Below are 26,942 nucleotides of genomic sequence, written 5' to 3'. Positions count from 1 at the left end.
GGACAGGTGACCAAAACTGAACAGCATATTCCAGGTGAGGCCGTACCAATGCTTTATAAAGGGGGAGTATTATGTCCCTGTCCCTTGAGTCCATGCCTCTTTTGATACATGACAATATCCTGCCGGCTTTGGAAGCAGCAGCCTGACATTGCATGCTATTCTGTAGTCTTTGATCTACAAGTACACCCAGATCCTTCTCTACCAGTGACTCTGCCAGTTTAATCCCCCCTAAGACATACGATGCATGCAGGTTATTAGTACCCAGATGCATAACTTTACATTTATCCACATTGAACCTCATTTGCCAAGTGGATGCCCAGACACTTAGTCTATCCAAGTCATCTTGTAACTTATGCACATCCTCTATAGACTGTACCGTGCTACAAAGCTTGGTGTCATCTGCAAAGATAGAAACAGAGCTGTTAATACCATCCTCTATATCATTGATAAATAAATTAAACAACAGCGGTCCCAGTACTGAACCTTGGGGTACACCACTAATAACCGGGGACCAATCAGAGTACGAATCATTGACCACCACTCTCTGGGTACGATCCATGAGCCAGTGTTCAATCCAGTTACAAACTAAAATTTCCAAACCCAAAGACCTTAACTTACCTGTCAGACGTCTATGAGGGACAGTATCAAATGCTTTAGCAAAATCCAGAAACACTATATCCACAGCCATTCCTCTGTCTTACATTAAAGAACCCCCGTCTTTGATGGTGTAGAAACCTTCTTTCCTCTAAAAGTAGAGGATGCTCCCTTGTTATAGATACAGTCCTGGGTATAAATAGATCATGGGAGAGATCTCTGTACTGCCCCCTGATATGTTTACACATAGTTATTAGGTCTCCCCTAAGCCTTCTTTTTCTAAACTAACACATAGAAAAACAGGAAAAAAGAGGGGAATTTGCGCCCCCTAGTGAAGGACGTTACAGATCGGATTTAGGAGGTATTAAAGTTAAACTCACCAGATCGGGTTTCGCTCAGAGCACATCACCTAAACAGTGTGTTTCAATAAATAGGTTCCCAGATTCACAGCCCATATCCTCTGGTAGCAGCAGTGGCGTAGCGTGGGTTGTCATCACCAGGGGCAGGGCAAGTAATTTGCGCCCCCTAACCCGTGGATTTTAGCACTCGAGTCTCAGCGGTGACCGGAACACTGAAGAAGATGACGTGCTGCCGGTCACTTACCAGGCCCCGGCCAGCGCGCGTCCTACTGCGATGATCCTGCGGTCCTCCTGCATCTCTATGGTTGTACGCACGGGACGTCAGTGATGTCCCGTGCGTACAACCATAGAGGCGGAGAAGCGAAGGACGGAAGGAGAACGCGCCCTGGCCGGGGAATGGTGAGTGACCGGCGGACATCCTTATGTCCCGAAAAGACTCCCAGCATGCCCGGACAGCCTTTGCCGGTCCGGGTATGCTGGGAGTTGTAGTTTCACAACAGCTGGAGGCCCCCTGGTTTTTAGTATACAGTAATAGTTTTTATATGCTCTGGCCGGCCCCCGCCTGCAGCAACACATGGGAGCCGGCCCGGGCACATAAAAAGAAGTATTCCTATCCCGGAGAGCGCGCCCCCCCAGATGTTGCGCCCGGTGCGGCCGCCCCCCCCCCGGCCCCCCCCCCCCCCACGCTACACCTCTGGGTAGCAGTCTCGCTGTCCCAGTTTAAAGCAGTAGAAAGGTGTAGTGAAAAAAATGGAGCGGTCCTGGCGCTGGCACTCTGGATTTAGAAAGGATTAGGAACACGGTTGTATTCCTTTAATAGGGCTTTATTGGATAGATACACAGGCAACGAGTTTCTGGTCCAAAACAGACCCTTCGTCAGGCGAGGTATATATGACAAGATAAGACGTTGAGGTTAAAATACATTCAGTACGTAGTTACAAAGGTTACATTAACCCCTTAAGGACCAGGCCATTTTATACCTTAAGGACCGGAGCGTTTTTTGCAATTCTGACCACTGTCACTTTAAACATTAATAACTCTGGAATGCTTTTAGTTATCATTCTGATTCCGAGATTGTTTTTTCGTGACATATTCTACTTTAACTTAGTGGTAAAATTTTATGGTAACTTGCATGCTTTCTTGGTGAAAAATCCCAAAATTTGATGAAAAAAATGAAAATTTTGCATTTTTCTAACTTTGAAGCTCTCTGCTTGTAAGGAAAATGGATATTCAAAATATATTTTTTTGGGGTTCACATAAACAATATGTCTACTTTATGTTTGCATCATAAAATTTATGAGTTTTTACTTTTGGAAGACACCATAGGGCTTCAAAGTTCAGTAGCAATTTTGAAATTTTTCACAAAATTTTCAAACTCACTATTTTTCAGGGACCAGTTCAGGTTTGAAGTGGATTTGAAGGGTCTTCATATTAGAAATACCCCATAAAAGACCCCATTATAAAAACTACACCCCCTAAAGTATTCAAAAAAACATTCAGTAAGTGTATTAACCCTTTAGGTGTTTCACAGGAATAGCAGCAAAGTGAAGGAGAAAATTCAAAATCTTCATTTTTTACACTCGCATGTTCTTGTAGACCCAATTTTTGAATTTTTGCAAGGGATAAAAAGGAGAAAATTTTTACTTGTATTTGAAACCCAATTTCTTTCGAGTAAGCACATACCTCATATGTCTATGTTAATTGTTCGGCGGGCGCAGTAGAGGGCTCAGAAGGGAAGGAGCGACAAATGGTTTTTGGGGGGCATGCCGCATTTAGGAAGCCCCTATGGTGCCAGGACAGCAAAAAAAAAAAACACATGGCATACCATTTTGGAAACTATACCCCTCAGGGAACGTAACAAGGGGTAAAGTGAACCTTAATACCCTACAGGTGATTCACGACTTTTGCATATGTAAAAAAAATATATATTTTTTTTACCTAAAATGCTTGCTTTCCCAAAAATTTTACATTTTTAAAAAGGGTAATAGCAGAAAATACCCCCCAAAATTTGAAGCCCAATTTCTCCCGATACAGAAAACACCCCATATGGGGGTGAAAAGTGCTCTGCTGGTGCACTACAGGTCTCAGAAGAGGAGTCACATTTGGCTTTTTGAAAGCAAATTTTGCTCTGGGGGCATGCCGCATTTAGGAAGCCCCTATGGTGCCAGAACAACAAAAAAAAACACATGGCATACCATTTTGGAAACTAGACCCCTCGGGGAACGTAACAAGGGGTAATGTGAACCTTAATACCCTACAGGTGTTTCACGACTTTGCATATGTAAAAAAATATATATTTTTTTTACCTAAAATGCTTGTTTTCCCAAAAATTTTACATTTTTTAAAAGCGTAATAGCAGAAAATACCCCCCAAAATTTGAAGCCCAATTTCTCCCGAGTACGGCGATACCCCATATGTGGCCCTAAACTGTTGCCTTGAAATACGACAGGGCTCCAAAGTGAGAGCGCCATGCGCATTTGAGGCCTAAATTAGGGACTTGCATAGGGGTGGACATAGGGGTATTCTACGCCAGTGATTCCCAAACAGGGTGCCTCCAGCTGTTGTAAAACTCCCAGCATGCCTGGACAGTCAACGGCTATCTGGCAATACTGGGAGTAGTTGTTTTGCAACAGCTGGAGGCTCCGTTTTGGAAACAGTGGCGTACCAGACGTTTTTCATTTTTATTGGGGAGGGGGGTTGTATAGGGGTATGTGTATATGTAGTGTTTTTTACTTTTTATTTTATTTTCTGTTAGTGTAGTGTAGTGTTTTTAGGGTACAGTCGCACGGGCGGGGGTTCACAGTAGTTTCTCGCTGGCAGTTTGAGCTACGGCAGAAAATTTGACGCAGCTCAAACTTGCAGCCGGATACTTACTGTAATCCTCCGCCCATGTGAGTGTACCCTGTACGTTCACATTGGGGGGGGGGGGAGGGGGAAATCCAGCTGTTGCAAAACTACAACTCCCAGCATGTACGGTCTATCAGTGCATGCTGGGAGTTGTAGTTTTGCAACCGCTGGAGGCTCCGTTTTGGAAACAGTGGCATACCAGACGTTTTTCATTTTTATTGGGGAGGGGAGGGGGGCTGTGTAGGGGTATGTGTATACGTAGTGTTATTTACTTTTTATTTTATTGTGTGTTAGTGTAGTGTTTTTAGGGTACAGTCACACGGGCGGGGGGTTCACAGTAGTTTCTCGCTGGCAGTTTGAGCTGCGGCAGAAATTTTGCCGCACCTCAAACTTGCAGCCGGATACTTACTGTAATCCTCCGCCCATGTGAGTGTACCCTGTACGTTCACATTGGGGGGGGGGGGGAACATCCAGCTGTTGCAAAACTACAACTCCCAGCATGTACGGTCTATCAGTGCATGCTGGGAGTTGTAGTTTTGCAACAGCTGGAGGCACACTGGTTGTGAAACACCGAGTTTGGTAACAAACTCAGTGTTTTGCAACCAGTGTGCCTTCAGCTGTTGCAAAAGCTACAACCCCCAGCATGTATGGACAGCGGAAGGGCATGCTGGGTGTTGTAGTTATGCAACAGCTGGAGGCATACTACTTTGGCTGGGGATGCTGGGGATTGTAGTTATGCAACAGCTGGAGACACACTGGTTTGCTACTTAACTCAGTGTGCCTTCAGCTGTTGCAAAACTACAACTCTCAGCAGTCACCGACAGCCAACGGGCATGCTGGGAGTTGTAGTTATGCAACCACCAGATGCACCACTACAACTCCCAGCATGCACTTTAGCTGATTGTGCAAGCTGGGAGTTGTAGTTACACAACAGCTGAAGGTACACTTTTCCATAGAAAGAATGTGCCTCCAGCTGTTGCAAAACTACAAGTCCCAGCATGCCCATAAGGGCATGCTGGGAGTTGTGGTGGTCTGCCTCCTGCTGTTGCATAACTACAGCTCCCAGCATGCCCTTTTTGCATGCTGGGAGCTGTTGCTAAGCAACAGCAGGAGGCTGTCACTCACCTCCAACGATCCTCGCCGCACAGGTCAGTCCCTCGTCGTCTCCGCCGCCGCTGCTCCTGGGGCCCCGATCCCAACAGGGGCGCCGGGGATCGGGGTCCCCAGCACCCGGGGTGCACGTCCCGCACCCCCTCCGGAAGAGGAGCGGAGCGGGTTGCGGGAGTGACACCCGCAGCAGGCGCCCTGATTGGTCGGCCGGTAATCCGGCCGACGAATCAGGGCGATCGTGAGGTGGCACCGGTGCCACCTCACCCCTGCTGGCTCTGGCTGTTCGGGGCCGTCTCTGACGGCCCCGATCAGCCAATAATTCCGGGTCACCGGGTCACTGGAGACCCGATTGACCCGGAATCCGCCGCAGATCGCTGGACTGAATTGTCCAGCGATCTGCGGCCATCGCCGACATGGGGGGTCTTAATGACCCCCCGGGGCGATATGCCCCGATGCCTGCTGAACGATTTCAGCAGGCATCGGGGACCGGCTCCATGCCAGATGGTTGCGGGGGGCCGGTAAAACACATGACGTTCTCATACGTCATGTGTCCTTAAGGACTCGGAAATGGAGACGTATGAGAAAGTCATGTGTCCTTAAGGGGTTAATTAAGGCATTCTGTAACATCATACGCAACTTTTGCAATCAGTACAGTCTTTCAGCTGATAGAACCAATACATATGGGTCAACATAAAAACCAAAGATTTGTAAAATCAAAAGTAGATAAAAACGAACCAATTCAGTAATACTGAAATGAAATGAAAAGCACCTTATGATATGTTGTATAAATGTTACATTATCGGTAAGAATTCATGTCACATATGTTTATGAATGACTGTTGATGTGAGTTACAAAACGGAGCATAGATGAATATTTGTCGTAATAACTAGGGATGAGCGAACTTTTCAAAAATTCAATTCGGCCGATTCGCCCAATTTCCCGAAAAAGTTTGTTTCAATCCGAATATTTTCTCGGCTAATCTATATTAAAAAAGGATATTTCTAGCCTACAGAGAGCCTCAATAGGGGTATACAACACTTTGCTGTGTTCTAACACGCATATGGAGTGTGCTGGGGTAGTGAAATAATATTGTTATTCAGAATAACATGCAGATTACCGGCATCGCTTTTACAATCACTGCCGCAAAGCGGCACAATGACAGAGCCTGGAGGTGGCATCAGTGTGAGGAGACCATATAGTGGCTGAATGACACAGCGTGGAGGTATTGGCAGCATGAGGGGACCATATAGTGGCTGAATGGCACAGTGTGGAGGAGTTGGCAGCATGAGGAAACCATATAGTGGCTGAATGACACAGAAGGGAGGTGTTGGCAGCATGAGGACACCATATAGTGGCCGAATGACACAGTGTGGAGGTTTTGGCAGCATGAGGAGACCATATAGTGGCTGAATGACACAGCGTGGAGGTGTTGGCAGCATGAGAATGTATAGAGGCTGAATGGCACAGCTAGTAGTTGCCAGCAGCCAGGAGTTGCCAGAGTTGCCAGCAGCATGAGTAGGCACTAGGGGGGAGATTTAGCAAAACTGTTTAGAGGAAGAGTGGTGCAGTTGCTAATAGCAACCAATCAGATTGCTTCTTTCATTTTTTCACAGGCCTCTTTAAAAATGAAAGAAGAGAGCTGATTGGTTGCTATGGGCAACTGCACCACTCTTCCTCTACTCAGGTTTTGATAAATCTCCCCCTAGGTCTTCACAATCCCTAAGATTAAAAGAGGAATTTAGACATTTAAACCGAAGATTTTGGATAGCTGGTGCTACCTTCCATAACAACATTTTTATACCCAGACCCAGGCACAGTAGCGTCATCAGTAAACCATATATGGCCTGAATTACACAGCCTGGAGTTGGCTGAAGCAAGAGTACACACCAGGGCTTCACAATCCCCAAGAAAAAAACAACCATTTTTGAAATTTAAAATGAAGATTTTAGATAGCTGGTGCTACCTATCATAACATTTTAATTCCGAGACCCAGGGTCAGCAGCGGCATCGGTAAACCATATATTGTCTGGATGACACAGCCTGGAGTTGGCTGATGCATGAGTACACACCAGAGGCCTCAGAATCCCTAAGAAAAAACACAAGCATTTTTGAAATTTTTTAAGAAGATTTAGGACAGCGGGTGCTACCTATATATTGCCTGAATGACACAGCCTGGAGTTGACGGATGCATGAGTACACACCAGGGCTTCACAATCCCTAAGAAAAAACACAAGCATTTTTGAATTTTTTGAAGAAAGTTTAGGACAGCGAGTGCTACCTATATATTGCCTGAATGACACAGCCTGGAGTTGGCTGATGCATGAGTACACACCAGGGCTTCACAATCCCTAAGAAAAAACACAAGTATTTTTTTGAAATTTTAGAAGAAGATTTTAGATAGCTGGTGCTACCTATCATAATATTTTTATTCCCAGACCCAGGCCCAGCAGCGGCATCAGTAAACCATATATTGCCTGTATGAAACAGTCTGGAGTTGGCTGAAGCATGAGGAGACTATTGAAATGTCAGATTTTTTTATTTGAGATTTAAATCAAAGTTTGAGTGTCCCGGACCCCAGCGTGTGGGTACAAAGGACCACATCTAACAAGCCCCCACAGGGCTCATGTGGCCGTGAGATGTAGGCGCAACATCTCCATTGCCCTGCATGGCCATTGTTTCCAAGACTTTTCGCCAAGGCAAACCATGTGAAGAACAGCGTGACACCGCCGTGCCCTGCACACATGGTATGCTGATGGGCCACTGAGACTTGTCCGGGCAGTGGAGGCTTAGGACACAGTGGAGGATGTGGAGGCGGAGTCGCACACTGTCACAGGACGAACGGGCTGACAGAGTGGAGCAGGAAGCAGCATGAGTACACAAGAGGCGTTCACAACCCCTAAAATTAAAAGGTGAACTTTGAAATCTCTTTTGAAGATGCATGTTAGGTAGTGATACCATCCAAAAAGTTAGGGCCCAAGGCCAGAAGCATCAGTAAGCCAAGTAATTCCTGAAAGACACAGGCGCAGGCATCAACAGTACACCCGAGGGTTTCATAACCCCTTTACATTGCAAGATCAATGTTGAAATTTGCATTAAGCATGTATTTAGCTACTGCTAAACATCCGAAAATTAAAGGACAAAGGCCCGAAGCATCAGTGAGGCAAGTAGTTCCTGAAAGAGAAACAGGATGAGTAAGGAGCAGGCATTCACAGTACCCAAGAGGGTTTCATAACCCCTTACATTTAAAGATCAATGTTGAAATTTGCATTAAGCATGTATTTAGCTACTACTAAACATCCAAAAATTAAAAGCCCAAGGCCCGAAGCATCAGTGAGACAAGTAGTTCCTGAAAGAGACACAGGATAAGTCAGGAACAGGCATTCGCAGTACCCAAGAGGGTTTCATAACCCTGATGGATAACCCAAGAGGGTTTCAAAACCATAATTGTGAAGTGTTGGTGTAGAATAGTTACATAGTTACATAGTTAGTACGGACAAAAGAAGACATACGTCCATCAAGTTCAACCAGGGAATTGAAGGGTAGGGGTGTGGTCGGATATTGGGGGAAGGGATGGGATTTTATATTTCTGCATAAGCATTAATTTTATTTTGTTCCAGGAATGTATCTAACCCTGTTTTAAATTTATTAATCGTTCCTGCTGTGACTAGTTCCTGAGGTAGACTGTTCCATAAATTCACAGTTCTTATGGTAAAGAAGGCGTGTCGCCCCTTGAGACTAAACCCTTTCTTCTCCAAACGGAGGGAGTGCCCCTTGTCCTTTGAGGGGGCTTAACCTGGAACAGTTTTTCTCCATATGTTTTGTATGGGCCATTAATATATTGATATACGTTTATCATATCCCCCCTTAAACGTCTCTTCTCAAGACTAAACAATTGTAACTCCTTTAATCGCTCCTCATAGCCAAGATGTTCCATTACCCATATTAGTTTAGTCGCGCCTCTCTGCACCCTTTCCAGCTCCACAGTGTCCCTTTTATGGACTGGTGCCCAAAGCTGAACAGCATATTCCAGGTGAGGCCGTACCAATGCTTTATAAAGGGGGAGTATTATGTCCCTGTCCCTCGAGTCCATGCCTCTTTTTATACATGACAATATCCTGCCGGCCTTGGAAGCAGCAGCCTGACATTGCATACTATTCTGTATTCTATGATCTACAAGTACAATTAATAATTAGAACCAACTAATAAGTGTTCCAAACAGGTGTGCTTAATACATAACTTTTACTATATTTCTTATTCAAAATCCACCAATAATAAGAAAGTGCCTGTGTATTCCAACACCAATTAAAAATTGGACAATAAATTGGTCGTCACCATTAGTAAACAAGCATGTTGAGGCTCTGCTGGGCCCTGCCAGCCCCAAATGCACAAATGGATTAGTATACAGAACCGCCGACGCGTTTCTACCACCTGGTAAGCGGTGGTTTCATCAGGGAAAGGTTAAATATAGTTGACCAAAACATATAATCAAGCTTGTGGTGTATGCAGCATAACTTCCCCTCATAGCAAAATATATAGCATCATTGGATTAGTACAGCGGGCTCAATTGATCCTGTAAGGAAAAGAAAGTGCTCCACTCCTGTGTCCTAAAAAGAATTGTTTTTGGGGGCCAGTAGTCCGTAGCTGCTTCTACCACCTAAGAAAAAACAGGCAGAAGAAATTGCAATCAATGCCCGTCCTGAAAGAAAGAACAGGGAACAATTCAGTCCCTACAGTAGTACTCACGGTTAGCTGTTTCAAAGTACGGGCACGACATTACCTGCAGTTGCGCAGGGATTCGGAACTCAGTCCAGCTCTACTCGCTTGGTGTAGCGAGGTGCCGGCGTCTGTCGTCACTACCGGTTTCCGGCGGACGTTACATAGTGCACAGTCCCCGCCCGCTCTGTGACGCTGGCAAACAGAGCGGGCGTATTGCCGTATACAGCCCGGCTGTGCGTAAAGTTGGTAATTCCGCCCCAATACCGTAGTGTATAGAATAGAAAGGTTTAAGACAGGTAATCAGACGAATACCCTAAATTAAAGGAGATGCATTTTTTAAAAATAATAATAATGTGACAAGATCAAGGGGATCGCTTGGAGAATTAAATTTATGGGGAGGATGGTTTATCCACATTCGCAGGAGTACTGATTCCGGGCAACACCAAAAATGGACAAGGACCCAGCATTGAGTATGTTGGTATTAAAGCATTGAGACTAAAGGGGTGTCTATAGGCGCAATTAGTATAAGTGTATAGAGAGGGGAGAGACAGAGAATGATTCACTATGGGATATGGGAGGGAAATAAACAGTGGCTCTTTCGGGGGTCTAGTCTGTCCCTATTAGACCCTAGTATGATGAGCCTAAACCTAGGCGGGGTGGGCGTTCTTAGAAGAACGGTCCCGCTCTGGAACCTCCTACTAGTCCCTATAGACCCTATCTAGGGTGACTCCTGACTCCTGGCTAGGTCGACTACGACCCTCCCTTACTACCTACAGTCGTCACCCATATGTCAACTCCCCTCTACTGTCTAATATGCGCGTATAGGAAGCACCCAAAGTTTAACTGTTCGTTTAAACCGTATGGTGAAACTGAGTTTAATCTATAGATCCATTTGCATTCATTTTGTAATAGTAGTCTATCCACGTTACCCCCTCGTTGTGATAGAGTGATTTTATCAATCCCTGCAAACCGTATGGCAGAAAGATTTCCCCTATGTGTTTGATTAACATGAGTTGCTAACGGTGTATCCCTGATGTTTCTGATATCACCTATATGTTCAAGTACTCTACGTTTCAATTCTCTGATGGTTTTACCCACATAGAGGAGGGGGCAGGCGCAATATGCAACATAAATGACTGCTTTGGAGGTACAGTTAATGAAGTGTCTTATTGGTAAGGGTTGATGTTGTAATGGTACTGTAGTGGTTTTTGTAATGTATTGACAAGCCTGGCAGTTGACACATTTATAGCAACCTGTGACATTGTTAATTTTGTTCAACCAGTTCTGAGCTGCCGAGCTGTCTGGATACAGATGACTCTGGACTACACAGTCCCCCACACTTCGTCCTCATCTGAATGTTATCAAAGGTGAAGGACTGATTATTTCTCCAAGATCCGAATCCATTTTTAAAATATCCCAATATTTGGAGATTATGGTTTGGATGTTAGAGGATTGTCTGTCAAACCTACCAATGATTCTCATATGCTGGGGTCCTGACTCATTTAGTCTCGGTGTGAGTAGATCGCACCTTGGTGTTTTGACCGGGCAGTATGATAAGCCTGCGATAGGAGGAAATCAGGGTATCCCCTATCTCGAAATCTCTGTCTCATGGCTGAGGCTTCTTTTTTGAAGCTATGTGACGACGAACAGTTCCTCCTGAGGCGGAGATATTGCCCCTTGGGGATACCCCTTTTCAGGGGTCCGGGGTGGCAACTCTCCCACCTCAGGAGGCTGTTCGTCGAGGTCTTTTTCCTGAAGATAGTGCTTTGGAGGGTGCCCTCACTGTCCTTGTAGATCTTAACACCCAGAAAGCAAAGTTCTCTGGCATTAGTTTCAAAAGTAGCCTCAGCCATGAGACAGAGATTTCGAGATAGGGGATACCCTGATTTCCTCCTATCGCAGGCTTATCATGCTGCCCGGTCAACACCAAGGTGCGATCTACTCACACCGAGACTAAATGAGTCAGGACCCCAGCATATGAGAATCATTGGTAGGTTTGACAGACAATCCTCTAACATCCGAACCATAATCTCCAAATATTGGGATATTTTAAAAATGGATTCGGACCTTGGAGAAATAATCAGTCCTTCACCTTTGATAACATTCAGACGAGGACGAAGTGTGGGGGACTGTGTAGTCCAGAGTCATCTGTATCCAGACAACTCGGCAGCTCAGAACTGGTTGAACAAAATTAACAATGGCACAGGTTGCTATAAATGTGGCAACTGCCGGGCTTGTCAATACATTACAAAAACCACTACAGTACCATTACAACATCAACCCTTACCAATAAGACACTTCATTAACTGTACCTCCAAAGCAGTCATTTATGTTGCATATTGCACCTGCCCCTGTGGGTAAAACCATCAGAGAATTGAAACGTAGAGTACTTGAACATATAGGTGATATCAGAAACATCAGGGATACACCGTTAGCAACTCATGTTAATCAAACACATAGGGGAAATCTTTCTGCCATACGGTTTGCAGGGATTGATAAAATCATTCTATCACAACGAGGGGGTAACGTGGATAGACTACTATTACAAAATGAATGCAAATGGATCTATAGATTAAATTCAGTTTCACCATACGGTTTAAACGAACAGTTAAACTTTGGGTGCTTCCTATAGGCGCATATTAGACAGTAGAGGGGAGTTGACATATGGGTGACCACTGTAGGTAGTAAGGGAGGGTCGTAGTCGACCTAGCCAGGAGTCAGGAGTCACCCTAGATAGGGTCTATAGGGACTAGTAGGAGGTTCCAGAGCGGGACCGTTCTTCTAAGAACACCCACCCCGCCTAGGTTTAGGCTCATCATACTAGGGTCTAATAGGGACAGACTAGACCCCCGAAAGAGCCACTGTTTATTTCCCTCCCATATCCCATAGTGAATCATTCCCTGTCTCTCCCCTCTCTATACACTTATACTAATTGCGCCTATAGACACCCCTTTAGTCTCAATGCTTTAATACCAACATACTCAATGCTGAGTCCTTGTCCATTTTTGGTGTTGCCCGGAATCAGTACTCCTGCGAATGTGGATAAACCATCCTCCCCATAAATTTAATTCTCCAAGCGATCCCCTTGATCTTGTCACATTATTATTATTTTTAAAAAATGCATCTCCTTTAATTTAGGGTATTCGTCTGATTACCTGTCTTAAACCCTTCTATTCTATACACTACGGTATTGGGGCGGAGTTACCAACTTTGCGCACAGCCGGGCCGTATACGGCAATACGCCCGCTCTGTTTACTGTGACTATGTAACGTCCGCCGGAAACCGGTAGTGACGACAGACGCCGGCACCTCGCTACACTAAGCGAGTAGAGCTGGACTGAGTTCCGACTCCCTGCGCAACTGCAGGTAATGTCGTGCCCGTACTTTGAAACAGCTAACCGTGAGTACTACTGTAGGGACTGAATTGTTCCCTGTTCTTTCTTTCAGGTCGGGCATTGATTGCAATTTCTTCTGCCTGTTTTTTTTTAGGTGGTAGAAGCAGCTACGGACTACTGGCCCCCAAAAACAATTCTTTTTAGGACACAGGAGTGGAGCACTTTCTTTTCCTTACAGGATCAATTGAGCCCGCTGTACTAGTCCAATGATGCTATATATTTTGCTATGAGGGGAAGTTATGCTGCATACACCACAAGCTTGATTATATGTTTTGGTCAACTATATTTAACCTTTCCCTGATGAAACCACCGCTTACCAGGTGGTAGAAACGCGTCGGCGGTTCTGTATACTAATCCATTTGTGCATTTGGGGCTGGCAGGGCCCAGCAGAGCCTCAACATGCTTGTTTACTAATGGTGACGACCAATTTATTGTCCAATTTTTAATTGGTGTTGGAATACACAGGCACTTTCTTATTATTGGTGGATTTTAAATAAGAAATATAGTAAAAGTTATGTATTAAGCACACCTGTTTGGAACACTTATTAGTTGGTTCTAATTATTATTTGACTCATGATGCTGAGGTGATCCCTTGTAATCTGGCTAAAACGCATAGCCTATACATATACTGCGTTCTTTATAAGATCTACAAGTACACCCAGGTCCTTCTCTACCAGTGACTCTGCCAGTTTAATCCCCCCCTAAGACATACGACGCATGCAGGTTATTAGTACCCAGATGCATAACTTTACATTTATCCACATTGAACCTCATTTGCCAAGTGGATGCCCAGACACTTAGTCTATCCAAGTCATCTTGTAAACTATACACATCCTTTATAGACTGTACCATGCTACAAAGCTTGGCGTCATCTGCAAAGATAGAAACAGAGCTGTTAATGCCATCCTCTATATCATTGATAAATAAATGAAACAACAGCGGGCCCAGTACTGAACCTTGGGGTACACCGCTAATAACCGGGGACCAATCAGAGTACGAATCATTGACCACAACTCTCTGGGTACGATCCATGAGCCAGTGTTCAATCCAGTTACAAACTAAAGTTTCCAAGCCCAAAGACCTTAACTTACCTGTCAGACGTATATGAGGGACAGTATCAAACGCTTTAGCAAAATGCAGAGACACTATATCCACAGCCATTCCTCTGTCAAGGCTTCTACTCACCTCTTCATAAAAGCAAATTAGATTGGTTTGACAACTTCTATCCTTAGTAAACCCATGCTGGCTATCACTTATAATACAATTATCCCCTATGTATTCCTGTATGTAATCCCTTATAAGTCCTTCAAACAATTTACCCACAATGCACGTTAAACTTACTGGTCTATAGTTTCCTGGGGAAGAACTAGAGCCCTTCTTGAAGATTGGTACCACATTCGCCTTGCGCCAGTCCCTTGGCACAATACCAGAAACCAGAGAATCTCTAAATATCGTGAACAAGGGTACAGATATTACTGAACTTACCTCTCTAAGAACTCTTGGGTGAAATCCATCTGGTCCTGGAGATTTGCTTACATTTACTTAACTTAACTTACCTTGTACCATCTCTACATTAAGCCAGTTCAGTACATTACATGATGTGATACCAACATTGACCTGGCCAATGTCAGCTCCTCCTTCTTCCCTAGTATATACAGAACTAAAGAACCCATTCAGTAGCTCCGCCTTCTCTTGATCGCCCATGACAACCTCCCCATTATTATTATTAAGGGGTCCTACATGCTCTGTCCTTGTTTTTTTGCATTTATATATCTAAAAAAATATTTAGGATAAGTTTTGCTTTCTTTGGCCACCCGTCTCTCATTTTGAATTTTTGCAGTTTTTATTACATTTTTACAGATTTTATTAAGCTCTTTGTACTGTTTAAATGTTATAGCTGACCCCTCAGATTTGTATTTTTGAAGGCTATTTTTTTTGTTGTTTATTGCTCTTTTAACATCATTTGTCAGCCATGTAGGATTTAGTTTTAATCATTTATATTTGTTCCCCTTTGGTATATATTTAGCTGTGTAGTTATTTAGAGTTGATTTAAAAATTTCCCATTTACCTTCTGTATCAGTATTTGAGAACACCTCCCCCCAGTCTATGTCCTGTAGTGCAGCTCTCAACCGAGGGAAATTTGCCTTTTTGAAGTCATATGTTTTTGCCTTCCCCGTCTGTCTTTGTTTTCTACATTTTAAATCAAAAGTAACTATATTGTGGTCGCTATTACCAAGGTTTTTCCGCACAGTTACATTACCAACCAGCTCTGCGTTGTTGGAAATGATCAGATCCAACAAGGCATCACTTCTTGTTGGGTCCTCCACAAACTGGCCCATAAAATTATCCTGCAATAAATTTAGGAATTGTCACCCCTTTGAAGTTTTAGCCAGCATGGTCAATCTACTCTGAGGCATCTGGCATTGGTGGCTGGAAATCCTGGCTGATCCATCCCTGATTCATCGTCACAAAGGTCAGTCTCTCCACATTTTTCATGGACAGAAGAGTTTGCCTATGGGTGACTATGGCTCCGGCCGCACTAAACACATGCTCTGATGGCACACTACTGGCCGGACAGGACAGCTTTTCCAGGGCAAACTTTGCTAAATGCGGCCATAAATCAAATTTGGCTGCCCAGAAGTCCAGTGGATCTTCAAGGTTTGTTGGAAATGGCAATGTCAAGGTATGCCACCACATGCTGGTTCAGGTCCGGCTCAATGTCTACCTGCTGCTAATGAGTTGCTTCACTATGCGGGTGAAGAAAGCTACTCATCAGCGACTCAAGACTCAGGCTGCTGCTGATTGAGCTGGTATTGCTCCTGCCACCCCTCCCCTCCCCAGCAGCCATGGCAGTGGAAGGTGAGCGCAGAGGGCCCCCCGAGTCAGACCTGCAAGTGGATGGACCATGTAGCCGATAGGCATCGGCCAACTGACTACATAGGATCTCTCTGTAGTAGGCAAGTTTGTCCTCCCTCTCAGTGGGTGTAAAACAGGCCCCCATTCTGTGACGGTAGCGAGGGTCCAATAAGGTGGAGATCCAGAAGTCATCCCGCTGACGAATTTTGACAATTAAGGGGTCACTACACAAGCAACTGAGTATGCATCATGCCATTTGCGCCAGTGAGTCGGATCTCCATCTCCATCTCCACTGCATACTGCCAAGGTGTGTCTGGGTCCTCTGTCTCGCCTTCCTTATAATAACCCTCTAGCTCCTCTAGCTGATCATGCTACTCCTCTCCTGTCTGATGATTAGAAACACTGCCCATCTCATCCAACCTAAACTGTGCTCCACTCTGCCCCTCATCCTCCTCCTCCAGTTCAGACCCCACAGGGCTCATTTAGCCGTGAGATGTAGGCGCAACGTCTCCATTGCCGTGACCAGCCATTGTTTCAATCATTTGTTGTAGGCAATGTAGGAGAGGAATTACGTTGTTCATCCTGTAGTCCAGGCAACTTACAAATAATGTGGCTTCCTCAAACGGACTCAGCAAACGGCAGGTGTAACGTATGAGCTGCCACTGGTTCACATTGAAGTTACACAGTGGAGTACCCCTATCTACTTGGATCATCAAGAAATCGGTGATGGCTTTTTCTTTGTTCGTATAGTTTGTCCAACATATGGAGGGTGGAATTCCAACGTGTGGCAACGTGACACATAAGACTATGTTGTGGGATACCGTTTTGACGCTGCAGCTTAAGGAGAGTATGCTTTGCGGTGTACGATTGGCTGAAGTGCATGCACAGTTTCCTTGCCATTGTTAGGATGTCTTGCAAAATGGGGTGAAGACTTCAGCAAGTGCTTGACAACCAGATTGAACACGTGTGCCATGCAGGGCGCATGTTTCACACTTCCTTGTCACAGCGTGGACACAATGTTCTTCACCATGTTTCCCATTTCCAGATTTTGTGGAGTAAGCCATACTCCGATTTCTTGATTAATTAATTTTAGCAGTTCCACTACTGTGTGACTTCGTTCTCCAAGGTAAACCATGTGAAGAACAGTGTGACACCTCCGTGCCCTACACACATGGTATGATGAAGGGTCACCGAGATAAGTATGTGCAGTGGAGGCCGAGGACATGGGGGAGGATGAGGAGGAAGAGTCGCACACTGTCACAGGACCAACTGCCTGAGAGCTAGAGCGTGGAGGAGGAAGCGGTGTGACTTGTCCAAGTTGCTGTTGTGGCTGTGCAGGAACCACACTTACCCAGTGGGCCGTAAAAGACATGTATTGTCCTTGCCCGTAGTTACAGCTCCACACGTCAGCGCTGCTGTGCCCTTTTGAACACAACGACAGGCTCAAGGACTGGCCCACCTTCTCTTGTACAAAATTATGCATGGCTGGTACTGCCTTGTTCACAAAGAAATTATGACTTGGGACTCTCCACCTCGGCTCGGCACAAGCCATCAATTCTCATAAAGGTGCAGAGTCCACCACTTGAAAAGGGAGGGACTGCAGCACCAGCAACTTAGACAGGAGCATATTCAACTTCTGTCCTGTTGGATGAGTGGGCGCACATTGTTGTCTCTTGGACATGGCTTCGCCGATGGATTGTTGGCGGAATGGCTGACCAAAAGTGAGAGAAGCAGGAGCATCTGTAGCAACAGAAGGAGGGTTTGACACACAGCTCCCTTCGACTGAGGTGGCGCAGCCTTGGCTGGCTGAAGAAGGGAGCCGCTAGCCATTGGGTGATGCAGCAGGCTGGACCACTACATCGGAGCCACAGTTCTCCCAGGCCGCTTTATGGTGGCGAAGCATGTGTTGACGCAGGGCCGTGGTGCTGACATCAACAAGTGTCTGCATGTCAGTGATGTCCTCTTCAGGTTCCCCAACAGTGTCTGCTTCAGGACCATAAACCCTGGCAACACCACCTCCCATGTCCCTCTCCTCATCACTACTTGGCCGCCTAGCGGAGCAAGCGGCGCATGTCTCCTCCCCTTCTGTAGGAGTGGGCACAGCATAAGAAAGAGGCAATGGGAGGACAGGGACTGCTCCCGGGCCATGCCAACTGAGGGTTGTGTCTGAGGAAATGTTGACTGGGGGTGTCAGATGTCACTTGTGATGAAGTGGATGAGCGTGTTAACCAATCGACGGCAGCAGATGGGTTGCTGGTCGAGACACGACCGCTAGCTGATAACGGGAGCTCAGGCCTCTTGCTGCAACTCCTGCTGCCTCTTGCCCCTAATCTGCTGCGACTTCTGCCTGAAGTATTTAGGCCTCTGCCTCTCCTCTGTGCTCGTCCTGGCACTTCTCTGCCTGACAAACTTAGTGTGTATATGAGGGTATTACAATATGCTTCACTACTCTTTAAACAGTATTTGTCTACTACAGCAGCAGGTGATTACTTTTGGCTGTCCTTTCACAGTATGTAGGCCCTTGACAGATTAACAGGTACAAAATCATACATTAATTAGATGTATGTATGCGGTATGCACTGATGAGGGCAGAAAAATGCGCTACAATGAGCCTAAAAACTCTGTAATTTTTGTAAAACACCAGCCGGTGAGCACTATTCTTTTGGACTTTCACACTATGTAGGCCCTAGTCAGATTAACAGGTACAAAATGGTACACTACTTAGATGTACGTATGTGGTATGCACATATGAGGGAATAAAAAATGCGCTACACTACACTTGGATAACGTATTCTCGTAAAACACCAGCCGGTGATTACTTTTCCCTCTACTTTCCCAGTATCAAGACTTGTTACCTACATCAAAGCAGTCTACTATTTTGTATTTGTATGTGGTATGCACTTATGAGGGCAGAAAAATGCACTACAATGAGCCTAAAAACTCTAATTTTTTTTAAATCACCAGCCGGTGATTACTTTTGGCTGTCCTTTCACAGTACGTAGGCTCTTGACAGATTAAGAGGTACAAATTAGTACACTACTTAGATGTACGTCTGCATTACGCCCTTAGAAGGGCAGAAAAATTAGCAATAATACGCCAAAAAACTCTGTAATTCTTGTAAAACACCAGCCGGTGGTGTAATGTTGCTTGGACTTTCACAGTATGTAGGCCCTTGACAGATTAACAGGCACAAAATAGTACACTACTTAGATGTATGTATGCATTATGCCCTTAGGAGGGCAGAAAAATGCGCTACAATGAGCCTAAAAACTAATTTTTGTAAAACCCCAGCCGATGAGTACTATTGTTTGGACTTTCACAGTATGTAGGCCCTTTACAGATTAACAGGTACAAAATGGTACACTTATTAGATGTACGTATGCGGTATACACTGATGAGGGCAGAAAAATGCGCAACAATACGCCAAAAAACTCTGTATTTTTGTAAAACACCAGCCGGTGAGAACTGTTGCTTGGACTTTTACAGTATGTAGGCCCTTGACAGATTAACAGGTACAAAAGGGTACACTTATTAGATGTACGTATGGGGTATGCACGTATAAGGGCAAAACAATCTGCTACAGTACACTTGGATAACGTATTTTCGTAAAACACCAGCCGGTGATTACTTTTGCCTGGACTTTCCCAGACTTGTTACAGATTTAACGATACAAAATAGTAGACTGCTTTGAAGTAGGTATGTGGTATGCACTTATGAGGGCAGAAAAATGCGCTACAATGAGCCTAAAAACGATGTCATTTTTTTAAATCACCAGTCAGTGATTACTTTTGGCTGTCCTTTCACAGTATGTAGGCCCTTGACAGATTAACAGGCACAAAATAGTACACTACTTAGATGAACGTATGCGTTATGCCCTTAGGAGGGCAGAAAAATGCGCTACAATGAGCCTAAAAACTAATTTTTGTAAAACCCCAGCCGATGAGTACTATTGTTTGTACTTTCACAGTATGTAGGCCCTTTACAGATTAACAGGTACAAAATGGTACACTTATTAGATGTACGTATGGGGTATGCACGTATAAGGGCAAAACAATCTGCTACAGTACACTTGGATAACGTATTTTCGTAAAACACCAGCCGGTGATTACTTTTGCCTGGACTTTCCCAGACTTGTTACAGATTTAACGAAGAAAAATGCACTACAATGAGCCTAAAAACTCTAATTTTTTTTAAATTACCAGCCGGTGATTACTTTTGGCTGTCCTTTCACAGTACGTAGGCTCTTGACAGATTAAGAGGTACAAATTAGTACACTACTTAGATGTACGTCTGCATTATGCCCTTAGAAGGGCAGAAAAATTAGCAACAATACGCCAAAAAACTCTGTAATTTTTGTAAAACACCAGCCGGTGGTGTAATGTTGCTTGGACTTTCACAGTATGTAGGCCCTTGACAGATTAACAGGCACAAAATAGTACACTACTTAGATGTATGTATGCATTATGCCCTTAGGAGGGCAGAAAAATGCGCTACAATGAGCCTAAAAACTCTGTAATTTTTGTAAAACACCAGCCGGTGAGTACAGTTGTTTGGACTTTCACAGTATGTAGGCCCTTGACAGATTAACAGGTACAAAATGGTACACTTAAAAGATGTACTTATGTGGTATGCACGTATGAGGGCAAAAAAATTTGCAACAATACGCCAATAACTCTGTATTTTTGTAAAACCCCAGCCGGTGAGTACTGTTGCTTTGACTTTCACAGTATATAGGCCTTTCACAGTTAAACAGGTACAAAATGGTACACTAATTAGATGTACGTATGCGGTATGCACTGATGAGGGCAGAAAAATGCACAACAATACGCCAAAAAACTCTGTATTTTTGTAAAACACCAGCCGGTGAGAACTGTTGCTTGGACTTTTACAGTATGTAGGCCCTTGACAGATTAACAGGTACAAAAGGGTACACTTATTAGATGTACGTATGGGGTATGCACGTATAAGGGCAAAACAATCTGCTACAGTACACTTGGATAACGTATTTTCGTAAAACACCAGCCGGTGATTACTTTTGCCTGGACTTTCCCAGACTTGTTACAGATTTAACGATACAAAATAGTAGACTGCTTTGAAGTAGGTATGTGGTATGCACTTATGAGGGCAGAAAAATGCGCTACAATGAGCCTAAAAACGATGTCATTTTTTTAAATCACCAGTCAGTGATTACTTTTGGCTGTCCTTTCACAGTATGTAGGCCCTTGACAGATTAACAGGCACAAAATAGTACACTACTTAGATGAACGTATGCGTTATGCCCTTAGGAGGGCAGAAAAATGCGCTACAATGAGCCTAAAAACTAATTTTTGTAAAACCCCAGCCGATGAGTACTATTGTTTGTACTTTCACAGTATGTAGGCCCTTTACAGATTAACAGGTACAAAATGGTACACTTATTAGATGTACGTATGGGGTATGCACGTATAAGGGCAAAACAATCTGCTACAGTACACTTGGATAACGTATTTTCGTAAAACACCAGCCGGTGATTACTTTTGCCTGGACTTTCCCAGACTTGTTACAGATTTAACGAAGAAAAATGCACTACAATGAGCCTAAAAACTCTAATTTTTTTTAAATCACCAGCCGGTGATTACTTTTGGCTGTCCTTTCACAGTACGTAGGCTCTTGACAGATTAAGAGGTACAAATTAGTACACTACTTAGATGTACGTCTGCATTATGCCCTTAGAAGGGCAGAAAAATTAGCAACAATACGCCAAAAAACTCTGTAATTTTTGTAAAACACCAGCCGGTGGTGTAATGTTGCTTGGACTTTCACAGTATGTAGGCCCTTGACAGATTAACAGGCACAAAATAGTACACTACTTAGATGTATGTATGCATTATGCCCTTAGGAGGGCAGAAAAATGCGCTACAATGAGCCTAAAAACTAATTTTTGTAAAACCCCAGCCGATGAGTACTATTGTTTGGACTTTCACAGTATGTAGGCCCTTTACAGATTAACAGGTACAAAATGGTACACTTATTAGATGTACGTATGCGGTATACACTGATGAGGGCAGAAAAATGCGCAACAATACGCCAAAAAACTCTGTATTTTTGTAAAACACCAGCCGGTGAGTACTGTTGCTTGGACTTTCCCAGTATGTAGGCCTTTCACAGACTAACAGGTACAAAATGGTACACTAATTAGATGTACGTATGCGGTATGCAATGATGAGGGCAAAAAAAAAATGCGCAACAATATGCCAAAAAACTCTGTATTTTTGTAGAACACCAGCCGGTGAGTACTGTTGCTTGGACTTTCCCAGTATGTAGGCCCTTGACAGATTACCAGGTACAAAATGGTACACTTATTAGATGTACATATGTGGTATGCACGTATGAGGACAAAATATGCGCAACAATACGCCAAAAAAACTCTGTATTTTTGTAAAACACCAGCCGGTGAGTACTGTTTCTTGGACTTTCACAGTATCTAGACTTGTTACAGATACAAATTAGTAGACTGCTTTGATGTAGGTATGTAGTATGCACGGTATGGCGTGAAGATGTATAAACTTTGAGAGAGTACCTCCGGGTACACTTGCAAGTTTATAGTGTATGAGGGACAAGATTCCGGTTTTGAACCCCCAGAATGTCCCCCCACTCTGGGTGTTAGCGGGAAAATCGTTTGGGGCCTTTTGCACCCATTGCTAGATAAAGGTTACCACCTTTACGTGGATAACTTTTATACTAGTATCCCTCTCTTTTCATCCCTCGCCGCCAGATCCACGTTTGCTTGTGGGACAGTCCGGAAGAATCAAAGAGGCCTTCCGCCCCATCCCCTACATGCTCCTATCCCCCGGGGTGAGTCCCGTGCCTTTTCCCATGAGAACATGTTGTTGGTCCGGTATAAGGACAAGAGGGATGTCCTTATGCTCACCACAATTCATGGGAATGGCAGCACCCCTGTCCCTGTGCGAGGTACCGTGGGACCGGTCCTCAAGCCCGATTGTATTCTGGACTACAATCGGTATATGGGGGGAGTTGATCTTTCTGATCAAGTCCTCAAGCCATATAATGCCATGCGGAAAACACATGTATGGTATAAAAAGGTTGCGGTCTACATGGTACAGGTTGCCATGTACAACTCTTTTATACTGTACCAGAACGCTGGCAACACAGGGACATACCTGGAGTTCCAAGAGGTAGTTCTAAAGGCCCTCATCTTTGGTGACTGCCAAGGAGCAGGTCAGAGCACCTCTGGAACTTTAGGTCCCCGGATCGTCCCGGGCCAACACTTTCCTGGTGTGATCCCCAACACTAGAAGGTCGGGACGAACCCAGAAGAAATGCAGAGTGTGTCACAGTAAGGGGAGACGGAGGGACACCACCATTCAGTGTGACACTTGCCCAGATAATCCGGGCCTCTGCATAGGCTGCTTCAGGGAGTATCACACTTCCATGGAGTACTAAATTTTAGATCCTTTGCCCTAATTTTCATTCCCCAGAATTCGGCTCCAATGTACCAGTCCAGGGTACATTGACTTCCAAATTTTATACCAAAATACCCTACCCCCCCCCCCCCCTCCAAAAAAAAAAAACCTTTTTTCCAATACCCCAATATTTTTTTTTTCTTCCCCCTAAAAAATGGGTCATGGGACACAGAGTCAACAGCATTGGAGGTTTGCAGTTGCCTCAAATGCGCAACGCTCTCTCTCCACCTGAGCGGGTTGCGCATTTGAGGTAACAGAATAGGGACAGCCCCACACATCCCCTTCCCAGAATGATGATTCAGAGTATAGGGTTTGAGGCGGGCATCATTTTTACTTTTGGCTGTACTCTGGGTCATCATTCTGGGAAAATAATTGGCATATCAGTACTAAAATTGTAATTTTCTTCCCCCCATAGTACACTACATCCATTCCTGGAAAATAAATGAAGGGAACACCCGTCTGTTCCAAATCTCCACTTCACCCTATACACCTTCACTAGGGGGTGTACTGTTTGTAGTATTCTCACATATGGGTGTTCCTTTCTTGTATTTTCCTCTGAATGTATGTAACTGTTAGGTCCGTAACAAACATCCGCCTCAAATGTGAAGAGTTCTCGCTGAGCTCTGTCGTATTTCCAGGCGACAATTCTGAGTTACATATTAGTTGTTCCCAGAAAGATGAAGCAGAGCATAGGTTGAAAATTGCAATTTTCAAAAGCTACCCTTCATCCATTCCTGGAAAAAAATTTTAGGAAACACCTGTGCATTAGAAATGTCCTCTTTACCCCTATACCCATTCCTCAGGGTGGGTACTTTCTGTAATGGTGTCACATTTGGGTGTTTCATTTTTGTATTTTCCTCGGAATGTATGTAACCGTCAGCTACTGATATGCCATAGGTCACAAATACAAAGTGACCTCTATGACTTCTGAGCCTTGTTGTGCGCCCGTCCAGCACGTTACCCCATATGTGGATGTATTTTCATAGTCAGGGGAAAAAGCCCTCCAAAATTTGTAACCCAATTCCTCATATTACCCCATGTGAAAATGTAAAAGATTGGGTAACTCCAGCATTTTAGTGTAAAAACATCTTTTTTTTCAATTTATGGCCCATTTTTCAAAAAACCTGTGAGGTGTTATTTCCCACTGTACCCCTTGTTACGTTCATTGAGGGGTGTAGTTTCTAAAATTGTATCACATGTGTTTTTTTTTTTCTGTTGGGGGCTTTATAAATGCACATGACCCCCGACTTCGATTTCAACAAAATTTCACTCCTTCTATTCTGAGCATTGTAGTGCGTCCACAGAGCAATTTACATCCACATACGGGGTATTTTTTTTTCTCAGACGAAGTTGTTCTACAAATTTTGGGGGCCTTTTGCCCTATAACCCAATGTGAAAATGAAATATTTGGGGTAACACTATCAATATAGTGCAAAAAAATCAAATTTTTCACTTTTACGGCCCACTATTCAAAAAACCTGCGAGGTGTAAGTACTCACTGTAACACTGTTACGTTCCCCAAGGGGTCTAGTTTCCAAAATAGTATGCCATGTGTTTTTTTATTTTTTTGCTGTCCTAGCACCATAGGGGCTTCCTAAATGCGGCATGCCCCCAGAGCAAAATTTGCTTCCAAAAAGCCAAATGTGGCTGTTCCTCTTCTGAGACCTGTAGTGCGCCAGCAGAGCACTTTTCACCCCCATATGGGGTGTTTTCTGAATTGGGAGAAATTGGGCTTCAAATTTTGGGGGGTATTTTCTGCTTTAACCCTTTGTAAAAATGTGAGATTGTTGGGAAACCAAGCATTTTAGGTAAAAAAATTTTTGTTTTTTTAACATATGCAAAAGTCGTGAAACCCCTGTGGGGTATTAAGGTTCACTTTACCCCTTGTTACGTTCCCCAAGGGGTCTAGTTTCCAAAATAGTATGCCATGTGTTTTTTTTTTTTTGCTGTCCTAGCACCATAGGGGCTTCCTAAATGCGGCATGCCCCCAGAGCAAAATTTGCTTCCAAAAAGCCAAATGTGGCTGTTCCTCTTCTGAGACCTGTGGTGCGCCAGCAGAGCACTTTTCACCCCCATATGGGGTGTTTTCTGAATTGGGAGAAATTGGGCTTCAAATTTTGGGGGGTATTTTCTGCTTTAACCCTTTGTAAAAATGTGAAATTGTTGGGAAACCAAGCATTTTAGGAAAATTTCTTTTTTTTTTTTTTAACATATGCAAAAGTCGTGAAACCCCTGTGGGATATTAAGGTTCACTTTACCACTTGTTACATTCCCCAAGGGGTCTATTTTCCAAAATGGTATGCCATGTGGTTTTTTTTTTGCTGTCCTGGCACCATAGGGGCTTCCAAATGCAGCATGCCTCCAGAGCAAAATTTGCTTCCAAAAAGCCAAATGTGACTACTTCCCTTCTGAGACCTGTAGTGCGCCAGCAGAGCACTTTTCACCCCATATGGGGTGTTTTCTGAATTGGGAGAAATTAAGCTTCAAATTTTGGGGGGTATTTTGTGCTTTGACCCATTGTAAAAATGTAAAATTTTTGGGAAACCAAGCATTTTAGGTAATTTTTTTTTTTTTTTTTACATTTGCAAAGTCATGAAACACCTGTGGGGTATTAAGGCTCACTTAATTCCTTATTGCGTTCCTCAAGGGGTCTAGTTTGCCAAATGGTATGCCATGTGTTTTTTTTTTGCTTTTTTGACACCCTAGGGGCTTCCTAAAGGTGACATGCCCCCCAAAAACCATTTCAGAAAAATGTTCTCTCCAAAATCCCCTTGTCAATCCTTCCCTTCTGAGCCCTCTACTGCGCCCGCCGAAAACTTTACATAGACATATGAGGTATGTGCTTACTCGAGAAAAATTGGGCTACAAATACAAGTAAAAATTTTCTCCTTTTACCACATGCAAAAATTCTAAAATTGGGTCTACAAGAACATGCGAGTGTAAAAAATGAAGATTTTGAATTTTCTCCTTCACTTTGCTGCTATTCCTGTGAAACACCTAAAGGGTTAAAACACTGACTGAATTTCATTTTGAATACTTTGGGGGGTGCAGTTTTTATAATGGGGTCATTTGTGGAGTATTTCTAATATGAAGACCCTTCAAATCCTCTTCAAATCTGAACTGGTCCCTGAAAAATATCGAGTTTGAAAATTTTGTGAAAAATTAGAAAATTGCTGCTGTACTTTGAAGCCCTCTGATGTCTTCCAAAAGTAAAAATTCATAAATTTTATGATGCAAACATAAAGTAGACATATTGTATATGTGAACCAAAAAAAATTTATTTTGAATATCCATTTTCCTTACAAGCAGAGAGCTTCAAAGTTAGAAAAATGCTAAATTTTCTATTTTTTCATCAAATTTGGGGATTTTTCACCAAGAAAGGATGCAAGTTACCATAAAATTTTACCACTAAGTTAAAGTAGAATATGTCACGAAAAAACAAACAATCTCGGAATCAGAATGATAAGTAAAAGCATTCCAGAGTTATTAATGTTTAAAGTGACAGTGGTCAGAATTGCAAAAAACGGCTGAGTCCTTAAAGGGGTAGTCCAGTGGTGAAAAACTTATCCCCTATCCTAAGGGTAGGGGATAAGTTTGAGATCGC

General features: G+C 43.8%; 1 protein-coding gene across 1 annotated transcript in view; it reads left to right on the top strand.

The window, feature by feature from the left end:
• The window catches only part of GPR176 (G protein-coupled receptor 176), a 316,627-nt gene that overhangs the window by 123,027 nt on the left and 166,658 nt on the right, over positions 1-26,942 (top strand). The window lies entirely within an intron of this gene.

Source organism: Hyla sarda, chromosome 11 (genome assembly GCF_029499605.1).
Source record: "Hyla sarda isolate aHylSar1 chromosome 11, aHylSar1.hap1, whole genome shotgun sequence".
Taxonomy (NCBI): Eukaryota; Metazoa; Chordata; class Amphibia; order Anura; family Hylidae; genus Hyla; species Hyla sarda.
The sequence above is the reverse complement of the archived record's forward strand: the minus strand, read 5'-3'. Positions and strand labels throughout refer to the sequence as shown.